This window comes from Cygnus atratus, chromosome 12, assembly GCF_013377495.2.
Source record: "Cygnus atratus isolate AKBS03 ecotype Queensland, Australia chromosome 12, CAtr_DNAZoo_HiC_assembly, whole genome shotgun sequence".
Taxonomy (NCBI): Eukaryota; Metazoa; Chordata; class Aves; order Anseriformes; family Anatidae; genus Cygnus; species Cygnus atratus.
Genome location: NC_066373.1, coordinates 650,820 through 663,567, shown reverse-complemented (window position 1 = coordinate 663,567; position 12,748 = coordinate 650,820). Strand labels below are relative to the sequence as shown.

The following is a 12,748-nucleotide window of genomic DNA, read 5'->3' as shown; positions in this document are numbered from 1 at the left end:
AAAAAGATACAATCATTGAAAAACAATTACAGATCAAATGCCCAGTTCTTGGAGTCAAATGCACGCCCAACCCACCCTCTCTAGGTCAGACCTCATTAGTTATACACACTAAGGGATAAAAACTAGGATTAAAAATCATAGAACCACAGAATGCTTTGGGTTGGCAGGGACCTTAAAGCCCACCCTGTCCCACCCCCTGCCATGGGCAGGGACCCCTGCCCCCAGCCCCATCCAGCCTGGCCTTGGGCACTGCCAGGGATGGGACATCCACAGCTTCTCCGGGCAGCCTGGGCCAGGGCCTCACCACCCTCATCATGAAGAATTTCTGCCTTATATTTAATCTAAACCCACCCCTTTTTAATTTAAAACTATTAATGTACCATTACGCCTTGTCCTGTTACTGCATTCCACGATAGAGTCCCAGCCCATCTCTCCTGTCGGCACCCTTTAACTATTTTTCAATAGTTAAATTAGTTAAATATTAAATTAGTTAAATAGTTAAATAGATGCAATAAGGTCTCCCTGGAGCCTTTTCTTCTCTAGGCCAAGTAACCCCAACTTTCTCAGCCTTGTAGTAATTAGATGTCCTGTTGAAATGCTGTACTGGTACCTTTCCCCCCTGAGGTGTCGACAGCGTCTCTTTCCCTTCTGTCATCAGTCACTGTCTGTCGGTCCATCTTCTTCTCATGCCACCACAGCATTGTCACAAAGCAAAGAATGGAGCGATCCTGATTCCTCCTTGGAGCATTTTGTGAGAGGACAGCAGGAAGCAGAGCAGCACACGCACATGCAGCCGCCTGCAGGAATGCCTCGCAGGTTATGTGGAGGATCTGCACACCTTCTGTAGCTCCTCAGAAAGTAATCCCAGAGCTCAATAAAATGACTTCATTTGCTGAGTGAAAGAAGACTTGTTGGTATTTCGATGTTTGTGTGTCTGCTACATGAGGACAAGGGTCTAGCCAAGTATATGACTATCCGCATAAGTGATGAAGTGTTAAAGAAAAAACAAAAGCAGAACAACTCTCTAGGCTTACTAAATATTATTGTTGTTTTACCAATGATTTCTAATACAGTTCATAATTCATTATGAATTAGCATAATAAGAAGCTACAATTAAGAAAATACATTAAATTGCATTAAAGCATTGTCTTTTTTGAACTGTTTGCTCTTGTACTGTTAATCTGACAAATTCAGTAATTCACAACATCCTCCATGTAATTTGTTTGAACTACGGAGGTTTTGCAATGGTCTGCACAGGTTACAATGATCTGGATATTGAAAACAGGCCAGTTTGAGGAGAGCTAAGTGTCCTTCGAAAGCCAGACTGTTGCATTTATGGCAGATGTTGACCATCATCAGGAACGTGGGAATCACCACCCAAAAATGTTGGGAATGTCACTGGCTTAGTATCCAAGATTTGTGGACGGCAATTTGTCCCTACTCAGGATTCCACAGTTCCTAATGCTGATCTGGGAAGCAGTGTTCGAATGGTGGCTGAAGGCAGCAGGCCAGGAGCAGGCTGTCCCCCTGGCAGCCGGCGGGGGCCAGCAGGTGCCCCCAGGGTGCCCCTAGGGCGCTCCTTCCCTCCTGTGCTCCTCCAGCTCCTGCGCACCGGGCCGGAGGCTCCGCGGGGAGCTGCGCACTGGGGGGCTGGCTGCTGGAGAGCAGGGCCCATCAGATACTGCTCTGTTTTACTAGTGAAACTACTCATTTTTGCTTCATTTTCATCTCAGGTTTTGAAAACGATGTTACATACCATCAGACAAGTGCAATCTGGGCAACCCCCTGCCCTGCAAGAATTTATGGAGGCAGGGCGAGGGGCGACGCGCAGCTGCACGCCGAGTCCTGGCTCTCCGCTCTGCTCGGGGTGCGGGCAGAGGGACAGCGGTCCCTCTTCTGGTCTTACAGCACACGCCGAGCTCTGCACACCAGTGTGTAGCACAGATGCATCTCGGGATTTTCAGCATCTTGGAGATGGCAGAGTTTTCTTAATTTGCCAGAAAGGCGCCACGAACCAGGGAGTGGTTACGATCCACCGGTGTGCTGCGCTTTCACGTGCACGCACATCCTGGAGGCCAAACCACACGGCCTCCGCACGCTCCAGCGCCTCCACCGGTATTACTGGCAAAAAAGGAGAGTCCTCGAGCCCTCTCTTGTGAAACAAAAGCTTAATGAAAGAGCAGGCATGCCCCGCTCTCATCTGTGGCTGGTTGTAATTCTTGGCAGAGTGTGACGTGCCCATCCTCCTGAATTAGCGCGGGGCACGTGGCATTTAGCATGGTGCTAATTGTGATCAGATGAAAACAAGCAGCCCCAGTATGTGGGCACGCAGCAAGACAAAGCGCGTTCAGGCGCCTTTCAGCGCCGTGCCCGGCGGCCGGCACAAAGGCAGGAGGACGCTGCCCGCATTGCTCCCCGCGGCGGGCAGGGTGCCCAGCAACCACCGCCCGCTCCCTGCGGCCCTCGCCACGCGCTTTGTTTCTGTGCCGGCGAGGAGGCCTCCGGGTTAATTCAGTGCGTGCATTGTTAGATGCTCCGCGCTTGCTGTACGGGGGTGCTCTGCTGTAAAATCACAGCGGCTGCTGATGAAGAGGGCTCCGACTCAGTCGCAGCCTGGCAAAAGGGGTTGCTGCGTTCATCCTGAGCCCCAAGAGAGGAGCCGACAAGTCCACACGTACGGAAAAGCCCTGCTCCCACCAGAGCCCTCTTTCTGCAAAAGGCAGTTGTGTGCATGGGGCCAGAACTGTTCTCTGCTCCTGCCCCCTCTCCCCCTGTCTCCCCGAAGGTGGGGGACCCCCTGGCATCACCAGTGGGCCGTGGGAAGCCGCTGCAGCCGTGCGCCTCCTGCCAAGCTGGGGCAGCGAAGCCCCCAGCCCCTGAGCAAAGCACTGTCCACCAGTGCTGTTCCGCTCAGAGAAACCTCAGGACCGCAGCCCAGCCCAGCACTGCAAAAGGGATTTCCTCCAGCTGGGAGGAAAAGCCAGTTTGGAGGACAATTCCCAAAGGTGGGAGGTGTTTGCTCCCCATTCTGCCAAAAGTGAGGGGGATTTTTCCCATGTGTGGCAGAGCCTTCAGGAAAAGAAATATTTCTTTCATCTAATCTGTCAGAGGACAGAGTAATGTATTCTCCTGTAACTAATCTGGTAGCAGCAGTAGGACTGTTGTCTCATCTCCAGTACCACTGTCGAGACTGGGGGAATCTATCCTCAAAGTATCTGCCAAAGTCCAAGTAATTAATCCTGTTATATGGCCAAAATGAGAAGCCTGAGCTTTCTGTTTCTCTGCTCTTCCTCTAAGGATTCCCTGAGGATGGAGGATGCTATTCTATGAGCAGAAAAATTATATGCAGACTTAGAACTTAACCTCTCCTCTCCCACTAGTCCACATGCTGCCAGCATCGAGTGTTTTCCCAAGTCAAGCCCTTTACTCAAGCAAGTAAAGCGTTCCCCGTTAGTTAAAATCAGTTTTCTCTTTAGCCAGGGGTGTGCACTTGCATTTTATCACCCCGTCACTGATTTCTGTGAGTTTTTTGAGGAACTCTTCTCTTCTTTGATAGTTTTAAATTTGACTTTCCTGAAAAACTGTGTGTGTTAACTGTGTTATCTCTGTGTCACTTCGCTACCTCCTCTCTCTGGATTATTTACGAGTATGCTGGAGCAGTGCAGAATCTTCTGCTCCCCTCCCTTGCTAACATTTTGTTTGTACCCTTTTTCCCCTATCTTTTTATCAGGAATTCACAGGAAGATTAATCCCTTGTGCTCCGTGACAGTTTAGTTTCCTTAAGAATCTTTAGTGAGGGATGTCCTAGCAAAGCTTTTAGAAAATCTGATTCCACTGTATCAGACCAAATCGCCCGCATGAGAGGGGCTGTTGCCTCTGTCGGACAACTTGGATTTATACAGACGAATCTTCCCTTGGCCTTGTGACTCCTCCCACAACACCGTGTTCACTCATGGCTACCAACTCAGATCTGTCTTACTGTTTTCTACCATTTTGCCCATTCTGAAAATTTGACTTTCTGGTCCATAATTCCCATGATCACTCCCAAAGTTCATTTTAAGGATTTGTCACCTTCCAATTCTCAGGAAGGAAGGAAGCAGAAGGAAAGAAGGAAAGAAAGAAAGAAAGAAAGTTCTGCAATTTCACATTTGAGCTCTTTTAAAACTCCTGAGGAAGTCCTGTCTGCTTCTGGTGATTTGTTACTCTGGTATATGAACCTTCCTGACCTCCTCCATAGCGAACATCGGTGCAAAGAATTAATTTAATTTTGCTGCTGTGTCCTTATCTTTCTTAATTCCTCCCTTTACGCCTTGATCATCTATCAGCTGTTCTGGGTGACTGACAGGCTTCCTGCTTTTGTGTTTGTAAAGTTTTTATTAGCTCTCATAACTCTAACAATTGTTCTTCAGGATCTGTTTTGGCTCTGCCTTATCATGGCTTTACTTGATTTCACTTGTTAGATTTATGCCCTTTTCCATTTTCATTGTTTGGAAACAACTTCCATTTTTCTGAAGGTATCTTTTATTTCAAAAAGCTTCCTTCTTCTGTTGTTTATGTTTAGCCCAAGCCTTGAATCAGAGCCGTCTTCGCTTTTCACTTGCGGTGCCTCAGACACATCCATGCCCCATGGTTGTGCCGCTGTGCACCACTCGCTTTCAGTCAGGGTGAGACAGAGGCAGCACCATCAGCACACTCCTGCCCTGGATTTGCAGGCTGGCAGGTTGCAATCTCTGCTGCAGACCGATCCCATAATGATACGAACATCAGCTGGCTTGGCTTTCTGTCTCAATCCCATGCTAGAGTTCTGCATGCTTTCTCTCCCTGCTGTCCAAGTGGTTAAACAAGACTCTGAAAGAAAGAAAATGGTAAAATGCATTCAAATGTAGAAGGTAGACAGAAGAGTAAAAAATTGAGAAGAGGGAAACCAGGTGTCTGGAACTCCCATTCGTAAGTCCACAGCAACCGCAGAGGTGTGAGTGCAACAAGAACAGAAATGGGAGAGGTCCCCTCCCTGCGGTCTCTTGCCTTAGGCTGCAGCAGCACATCCCACCTTCTGTGCAGCGATCCCTCCAGATGCCTGAACTGTGCACTGGAAGTCGTTCTTTCTTTTGGGAAGGTGAAGGCTTGTCCTGAATCCAGTTGTTTCTCCTAACTCTTAATTGTATTTGTTTTCATTCCGTATGCATCTACTCCCCTGCTTGTTAGCAGTGCTGAGCTGTAGTGGTTAAAACAAAAAAATGAGACCACAGAACTTCTCTCTTTGCTGACAGACAAGTCAGAGTAAGGCCTTGGTACAGGTAAACTTGTAGGTTTTCCATTGGCAAAGCCACATATGTGTAGCTGATGCAATTGTTCACATATTAAGCCAGGCAGCTGGGAAGTGCACTGAAAAGTGCACGGGAAAGTGCAGCTCTCTTGCAAAATGTACCGATCATATAAATGTGCAGTAGGTCAACTTGCAGTCACAGGAGAGGTAGAACAATAAGGACTGTCGAGTGAATTTGAGCCAAACACAAATAAAAAAAATACATTATTTACTCTATGCTATGAACAAACTTGTGGTTATTTTGGTGTTTTATTCCAAAGTCTTCAGTATTCCTTATGTACTTCATATTCTTTCCGTTGCAGGCGCTGATCTGGAGAATTTGTACCAGCTTTTTCCAGTCTGAATAGGAACCATCACTCCATCTCCACTCATTGGTGCTGGATCTTGCTACATTATCTTCACATTTCCAGACTGAGGTAGGAAGATCTTCTATGACCTAATTTTCTTAAGCCTTGGAGAAGTGATTTTTGTGTTGGTGGCCCTCCTGGGATGCGTAATATAAATAACATGGATTAAAAGAGATGTGATTACATGTAATACAACCATGCTGGTCTCAAACAGAGATTTTAGAGTTCTTTGTGTCATTTATCCTCTGCCATTCTGGTAAGCAGCAATATTTGCTTGCTCTTTCTTCTAATGGCTGTATGTTGTGGGCCTTTTTGTTGTTGTTTTTTGTTTTGTTTTGTTTTTATAAATGCCATCTGCTTGAATTATTTCTTAGCACCCGACTTGTTGGATGGTAATCTTACCTCCTCTTATTTTCCATGTTGTAAGATGAATGAAAAGGTGTTTTCTGAACAAGACCATCCACAGCACATTGGTTTTTTTTGGACGTCTTCAAGCTGATACCCTGTCAAGTTATAGCTCTATGTGGGCTTGCGAGTAACCATAGGGACTACGCTATATAATTATTTATCTTGGCCATAACTGTTAGTTTCTATCATTAAAGAACAGGCCAAATGATTAGTATCCTTGACTTAATCTTCTTAGTAAGAAAGCTGTCCCTTGAATTTCTGCCATAATCAAACAGTCATAAGGAAAAATGGGGAAAATAAGACTTCTGGCCTGTTTCATATTGCTTGTGAATTGTTGAAAATAAATCATATTCAGATAGTCTGTTTCAAGTCTTAAATATTCAGTTTTCCAAAATTATGGTAAATGATGTGCTGGCAGAAAAAACATGGTGAAAAAACAACCTTCTCTTCTGACTAGTCTTGATGAGTCTCTCGACCTTCTCCATTAGATTTGGCATTGAAAAAGTACCCATTGTCCAAATGTAGTAATTTCATTCAAAATCATTTTTTTGTGTAACTAGAATTCACTGAATCACTGTAAAGTACCTGTTTTTAATTTATCTGTATATCTTGAGTCAGAGAGTCATTCATAAAATCTGGGATACTCTGTAATATCAAAGTATCTTTGTGTAATACTGATAGCAATAGCAACATTAATGGTTGGTTTCATGAAATACTTATCAGTATCCTCTATCTAGATTAAAAAATGGAAGGTGTAAGTTTGGATCTAGATTCTTTCCTTATTTACTTTTTCTTTTTTTTTTATCCTTTGAGGAAGATTTCTCTCTTGCTTTCTTCATACGATTCTATCTGAAGTATTTTGTTTACAATGTAAGTGCACACTTCAATTTCTTGAGAATCATCAGGCTTATAAATTAAATGGAAACCTTGGGAAGTTCTGTGATGTGCAAAGACATTCATTCTCTTTGCATTCTTAAGATCTCAGAAGATCCCAAGTAAAGCGTCTACTTTGTCCTATTTAGACAGGAAACTTTTCAAGTGTTTGTATCCTTTGTGTGTGGTGTATGATGGTCTTCAAATGTTGTAAACTGAATCCAAAGATTTGAGTGAGGAATATTAACACTGAAAACCCACCTTCCCCAAGCTTGAACTAATATTCTCGACTTTGATCTGAGAATGAGAGAGAAAGATTGATGAATCAGAGAAAGAACAGAAAAGAAGGCAGAAGGTACAGGATGGAAGAGAAAGAAACATAAAAAGAGGCTGAAATGGAGAAATTTTGAAACATTTCAGGAAGATTACAGTGTGTGGTTGTTTGTGCCTTTTTCACGCTATTATGTCTTGACTAATTTTGTCGTATTGTAAATACGATACTAGAACATACTAGATAACTTCGTGGATGGTTGGCTGGGGCATCTCAGTTTAACTGCAGGGTTTGATTCTGTTGAAGTAACATCTATAAATACATATGGTGAAAAACAAGCCAGCCATAAAGTATTAGTAGGGAAATACTTCACTGCAAGTGGAAGTAAGTCAGAAGACCGTTTAATCTATAGTATGTGGGTATGCACAAACAGTGTTAAGCAAGGAGGTAGCCATGTTACCACTGGCAATCACAATATTATGTCTAATTTATTTGTAGGACAAATGTGTAGAAAGTGTATAGCTGCTGGAAATCAGGGTGCATATCCATTTTCACCATATCCACTATTCTTTAGCTTTTTCTTAATTTTTAGAAACTTCCATTTTCAAGATGTGGTTTTCCTCCTGAGATGAGGTTTCAGTTTGAGCAAAACTGTGCAGTCGGTCAGGATGATAACAATGTAGTATTACAAATTTCTTTTACTAAGAAATATTTCTGAGCTACACTAACACTTACCAGTTAGGCTGAAGTTAGGCAAGGTGAAAGCCTTAAGAGAAAAAAAGTATTTCCAATTGTCCGGGTGAAAATTGGCTTTCGTTTAGCTGAAGTTTAACATTTAAAAATTGTAGCACTGGTACAAGCAAGTACCATTTTATTTTGCCAAAGGGTAGGATATTTTAAGACTGAACTGCCTCACGAAGAGGCCCGAATTGCTAACCATCTTCAGAAAGGAAAATCAGTAATTTTAGTTCTGTGAAGACCAAGCCATATCTGAGTAGAACAAGGCTCCGTTACCTTCACTTGTAAAAAGGAACTTCTGCATGTTGTTCTCATTCTTCCTTTGGATCTAAGATACACTTGGTTTTTAAACTGAAGGCTTTGATTTCAACCTAGAGTGGTGAGAAAGATACCATCGTTCATATTGCTGCTGTATTTGTCATAGATTTTATTATATTAAATTATTGTAATTACTTGTTTATTGGGTACTTGCTCTTCGGTAAGTGCTAAGAAAGTGGAGAAAGTAGGACCGCTGCTGTATTTCAGCATACAAGGGGACATTTGTTAGTAATGCTCGTGGTTTCTGACACCGATGGGCTGCACCCTTCTGTATCACCTCCTGTTCCAGCAAACAAGTAGGATCAGATCCTGATTTCAAAGATTCCCTGCGCAGGAGAAAAGCTTGATTGGAATATTCTGTTTTCCAGGGCACGACCTCAGCCCGCTGCAGTTTCTATCAGATCCTGCACTCTAAATACGCCGTATTGCTGCCGTGACATCACTCCTATTGCACTTAGAGTGCTTGTTGTGGAAGCATCCAGGGAAAATCACAGTGCACATAGCATCCCCCCGCCTGGCAAAGGAAAGGTGGTACCTGGGAGTTTGATTCACCTCGGCTGGGCTGGTTTGCTTCGTGACCATGGCAACTGCTACATCCAGAGAAATTCAGGCTTCCATATCAGAGGGCAAACAACATTTGCGCTGCAGCTTTCTCTTTGAGTGAGACAGTTTTATTTTGCAATCAGGCAGTGAAGCACATGCTCTGAATTGCAGGTTTTACTGACAGCAAGAAAAAGGTTGTGGAAAATCCATGTTTGTTTCCAGAGTTGGCAGGTACTGCCTAAAGTTTCTTCTGTTCTTTGGGCAGATAAGAAACATCCTTAATTACTGATGAACATCCCAAATAAGATATTGCTCCCCAAAGCCATATCCCTTCTATTTGCTAATATTTTTCCAGGTTTGTTCTTCAGTTTGTCTTGATCTTCTGGCATAAGACTATAACATGCTTTTAGTAAGTTTCCTATATTTTATTTCAATACTGAAAATAGAATGGGAACATACTTGTAGCTCATCATCTGAGTGATGTGCTGGCACATATGACAGAGTTCTCATATGATTTCCCAAAACACTTTTTTTTTTTTTTTGAACTGACACAGAGGCTCAGAAGCTTCTGGGAAAATAGGATTTTATTCTAGTGGCTCCAAAACTCTCTAGTCCCACACCATAAGTAGTACAGCAGTAGTGAGTAGCAAGCAGCAAACATTTTATCACTATTTGCAGTGTTTGCAATTAAAAGATTGATTACAAGGATTTGTTGTAGTCAAGGATAAATTTTGAAGATTTTGAATGGTTTCAGTGTGTTTGTCTAATTGTCAAGGCAGATGAAATTATATTGAGTAAGATCATGTCCTTAACATGTATAAAATTAGCCAGGTTTCCTTAAACATTAGCTGATTCTCTTGTTGTTTTCCTTACTGCAAGATACAGGCATATGGCAGGTAATGAGAGGTTTTCTTCCAATTTCTCCAACAGATAGAATCTTTAATTTGTCTGTCTTCGAAACATTTAAGCTGTGGGCTCTTGACTGGTGTAAATCAGCATGACTCCACTGAAATTAGTGGAGATACCTCATTAGACACACACAACCTAAGAGGCTTTGCACATATCATCCAGTCTGCACTAAGAATACGGGAAAAAAGGGATCTGAAATACATTCTTCTTTCTCCCTGCTGACATTCCTGCTTCCCCAAAGTATGTATTACCCAGGTTTTCAGAGCCCAGACAGTTCTTGTGACATTGGCACATTTTCAGTGATGCTGTATTCAGGTTCCTGCCATTAGATGTGAGCAACAGGGAGAATGTCCCTGGGCTGTGCATTCTGTGTCCCTATTTCCAATCATCTAGAGTTAGAGAGAAACAAGCCTCAAACTTATGGACACTCAAACTACCCGAGGATCTTTGGGGTTGATCACATACTCCTCCTTTCCACATTCATATTCACTTAAAAATCCTGTTGACATATGCCTCTGTGATATTTAAAGCACCCACACACCATTAAAAATAAATCATGCAGTAGAGAATTATTTCAAAATTTCCCTTATTTGATAGATTCTGATAAAAAGGCCATGCTTGGATTAAATCTTTTTATTCTGCACAACCATTGACAGTTTAACATCTGTAAAGCAGTTTTAAAAAACCTAACCCTCCAGACAAAGGCACTTGAACAGACGGGTGCTCGGCCTGCACCCCGCAGTGCCGCCAGGCTGGCCGTGCCCTGCCCTGAGCCCTGGGGCAGGGGCTGCCCCAGCTGGGCGGCTCACAAAATTTCCAAAATGGGAGGAATGATCTGAGTGATTTAAATGATTTTAAAAGTTTATGTTTACAGGCACCGAAGCTTTTTTCTAATTAAAGTTCATATAACAGCAGTAGTAGTAATTATGACATTAAGAGTGGCCAGAGCAGGAATAATTAAGATTTCTCTTTCTGGCCAGTTGCTGGCATTTCTTTGAGTCTCTGTAAGGATAAAGCTACAACATCCTTATGCAGACTATCAGCATTGTAGCAACTGTCTTGTTTGAGCCTTGGCACTGGAAAGGACACTGCATGTGTCTGGGCATTTTCCAGGCTGCGGGATTTTCTTCTCTTCTGATCTTAGCATTGCAAGACCCCTCCTTTCAGTCTGAACACCATTTAAATAGATCATTTGTTTTCATTACAGGTTTTTGCATCTCTACCTTTCATTCTTGTTAATGAATTTAGAGGGTCTGATTGGAAAATAAAAGCTAAATGCAAACATAGACCGCGATCTGACAAAGGACACGGTTAAAGCTCTGGCAGGCTCTGCCGCACTGGCGGTAGAGAGGAGATGGCCATTTGCTGATTGCCTGGGGTTGACATGACTTGGTTAGTATGCTAATCTAGTCTTCTGCATTTAGCATTCAGATCAGGTCTGCGCAGAGCACGGCGCCGGGAAGGGGTGGCTGCCTGGCAGCACCGACCGCGCTCTGCAGCGATTGCATGAATACCCAAACCTTGTGTCTGCTGCTGCCATGCGCTCTCCCCCTCTTGCACACCCTCTCCCCTCTCCTCCCCTCCCGCCCTCCCTGGTGCACACACACGTACATACCATCCGAAAAGCTTCCTGCAAATGCTGAAAAATATGAAATGTGGAAAAGTCATGTATGATTGGCTCATTTCTCTGCCTCCGTGTCCCCAAAGAATCCCACTTTAATAGACCATGTGTTTCTGCTGCTGGAGAAGCCCAGAATTTAATGTGCCAAAATTCAGCAATAATGAAGCAAGACGGAGTTTAACATCCAAAACAAAGAGATGGCATTACTGTAGCTCACTTACAACATAACAGTCACAAGGAGGTTTAAAATCCCTCTATCCTCTCTCCCCACCCAACCTCATCCCAAGAGAAAACAAACATTTATTAAAATCCATTCGTTTAGGACAGCAGTCAGATGCCCAGGTGGGAAGGAAAGCTTGCTCCCGTTATTCCAGATAATTGTCACTTTTCCTGTGCGCTTGGAGGCAGGGAGGTGCAATCCCCCACCTGGAGTAAGGGGTTCCCAATTTCCAGAATTAAGAAAGGAATTGATTCCAGAGTCATTTCACATGATCAGGTCCAGCAGATCCTGCAGCCACAGGAGAACTTAATTCCTCGAGCTCCCTTTTCTTTGTTTTTGTAATGTCACAGCAGTTCTGGAGAGGCATATGGAGAATCATCAGCTTCTGCTTGCATTCAGAGGATTTCAGAAGTTGCATTTTCAGAGACCACATCAGATGTTGGTAAAAATGAGTCTCCATCTGACAAATAAGCAGACAAAGCTGTTTAACCTCTGAATTGTAGCACAGCTTCATAGTTCTGTCTTCTGTTGTTTCATGCTCTAAGCAAACTGCTTCTTGCAGTTCTCCCTCCTGGTGCCAAGCACGTATTCCAGCTGCAGCTCAGCAGCACGGGGAAATTCCTTCCAAGTCCCCGGCAGAACAGTCGGCGCTTTCTCCGGAGCTGCAGGCTTGATTGTCCTTGATTATTTTATTTCTTTGGCTCTGATCCAAGATGTTTCCTGTCATCATTTCAGTGTCTTTTCTCATAATCCCTTTTCTAAACATCATCAACAATTAACTGATTCTCTCATATCTACAAACACATGCACACACACGCAGGCGCGCATGCACACACACTCCACTGAGTCTCATCAGTGTCTTTTTTGCCTTTAAGTATAAGAAATTACAGCTTCTCATTAGCTGAAGAGCATGTTTTGAAAGGCTTTGTGTTTACTCACTTTGCAAGTGATGCTGGCGCTTTTAATTATTCTCCTTTTGCATATCATAAGAGAGCAGGGAGCTGCTCCAGCCAGCCCGGACGAGACGCATTCCCAGGAAGGCAGGAGGAAGGAATCGTGTTTTACCTCACTGCTGCTGCTTTCTTCCTCTTCTGTCAGCCAGCCAAGGAATCCCCCCAATGCTCTTACGTAGCAGATACCAAAACTGTGAGTCACTTTTCGCTCCCAGAGCAAT

The 12,748-nt window shown here is 43.6% G+C and overlaps 1 long non-coding RNA gene across 1 annotated transcript in view; it reads left to right on the top strand.

Moving 5' to 3' along the window:
• LOC118257814 (uncharacterized) overlaps window positions 1-5,730 on the top strand; it is a 313,651-nt gene extending 307,921 nt beyond the window's left edge. The window contains exon 5 of the long non-coding RNA XR_004781709.2: window positions 5,629-5,730. This is a non-coding gene — a long non-coding RNA (uncharacterized LOC118257814). The remainder of the gene's footprint in view (window positions 1-5,628) is intronic.
• Window positions 5,731-12,748: the final 7,018 nt, after the last annotated feature.